We start from the raw sequence: 1,550 nt of genomic DNA, 5'->3' as shown, positions 1-1,550 counted from the left end.
AACAATTGATGGGGTTACTTCTAGCATTTGCAAGCCCACAATTCAAGCCAATAATTTCGAGATCAAGCCTGCAATTATCCAAATGATTCAGACGAGTATTCAATTTAGTAGGTTTCCAAGTGATAACCCTAATGCACATATTGTTAATTTTCTAGAAATATGTGATACATTTAAACATAATGGAGTTAGCGATGATGCTATTAGGCTTAGACTTTTTCCATTCTCATTACGTGATAGAGCTAAGGATTGGCTTAACTCACTCCCTTCAGGAAGTGTCACTACTTGGAATAATTTGACTCAAAAATTTTTGGCTAAGTATTTTCCTCTCTCTAAAACAACAAAATTGATTAATGATATCACTACTTTTGCTTAATTAGAGAGGGAATCCTTGTATGAGGCATGGGAACGATTCAAAGAGATGCTTAGGAAATGTCCTCACCATGGGATACCAATTTGGCGTCAAATCCAAACTCTTTATAATGGTATTACCCCCTCTAATCGTTCCATTATTGATGCAGCTGCAGGAGGTACTATCATGAGGAAAACGCCAGAGGAAGCTTATGATCTAGTGGAAGAAATGGTGTCAAGTAGCTACCAATGGAATAATGACCGAATTGATCGAAGGGGAGTACACCATATCGATTCTTTTGCACCTTTATCTGCTCAACTTGCTAGTCTGAATAAAAAATTAGATAATCTTAATGTTGCAGCAATAAATGCATCGTCTAGCAATCCATGTGATCTCTGTGGTCAATTAGGACATATTAATTCTGACTGTCTGTTAGGTAATCCTTTTGCTCCACATAAAAGTGCTAACTTTATTTCTCATGGTGGAAGGCCGATTTCAACCCCTATTCGAACACATACAACCCAAAGTGGAGGAGTCATCCGAATTTTTCATGGAACAACAATCAACAAAAAGCACCCATGGGATTTCAACAGCCGCCCCCACAAGAAAAGAAGGGTAATTTAGAAGAAATGATTTCTAAGTTCATTAATGTTGCTGAAACAAAATTTCAAGAACATGAAAAAAGATTCTGAAGAACTTAGAAGTCCAAGTGGGGCAGATTGTGAATATATTGTCAGAAAGAAAAGAGGGACGATTTCCCAGCAATATAGAGAATAATCCAAGGGAGCAAGTGAATGCCATTGCTTTAAGAAGTGGGAAGACTGTTGGCGAGCCCCAAAATGATGACCAGAGAGCTGAAGTGGCCGATCCACAAAGGGAGACTGAAGGGAGTACACCTAAACTGAATTTAGATGCTATTAAACTTCCTCTCCCCTACCCTGGAAGAGTTTTGAAAGCTTACTTAGATAAATAATTTGAAAAATTTTTAGAGGTGTTTAGAAAAATACATATTAGCATTCCTCTTTTTGATGTATTGTCACAGATGCCAAAATATGCCAAATTTTTGAAAGAGGTGATGTTGAATAAAAGGAAATGGGAGGAATGCGAGATGGTGAAATTAAACGAAGAGTGCTCAGCCATTCTCCAAAATAAATTGCCCCAAAGCTTAAGGATCCAGGGAGTTTTTCTATTCCTTGCACCA

General features: G+C 37.7%; 1 non-coding gene across 1 annotated transcript; it reads right to left on the bottom strand.

Annotated features, from left to right (window-relative positions):
- Positions 1–340: 340 nt before the first annotated feature.
- Positions 341–447, bottom strand: LOC148791707 (small nucleolar RNA R71). Its single transcript, XR_016076850.1, has one exon. It is a non-coding gene; the product is annotated as a small nucleolar RNA R71 (small nucleolar RNA).
- Positions 448–1,550: the final 1,103 nt, after the last annotated feature.

Source organism: Nelumbo nucifera, chromosome 5 (assembly GCF_055504915.1).
Source record: "Nelumbo nucifera cultivar China Antique chromosome 5, China Antique-T2T, whole genome shotgun sequence".
Classification (NCBI taxonomy): domain Eukaryota; kingdom Viridiplantae; phylum Streptophyta; class Magnoliopsida; order Proteales; family Nelumbonaceae; genus Nelumbo; species Nelumbo nucifera.
This window is presented reverse-complemented; position numbering and strand designations above follow the sequence as displayed.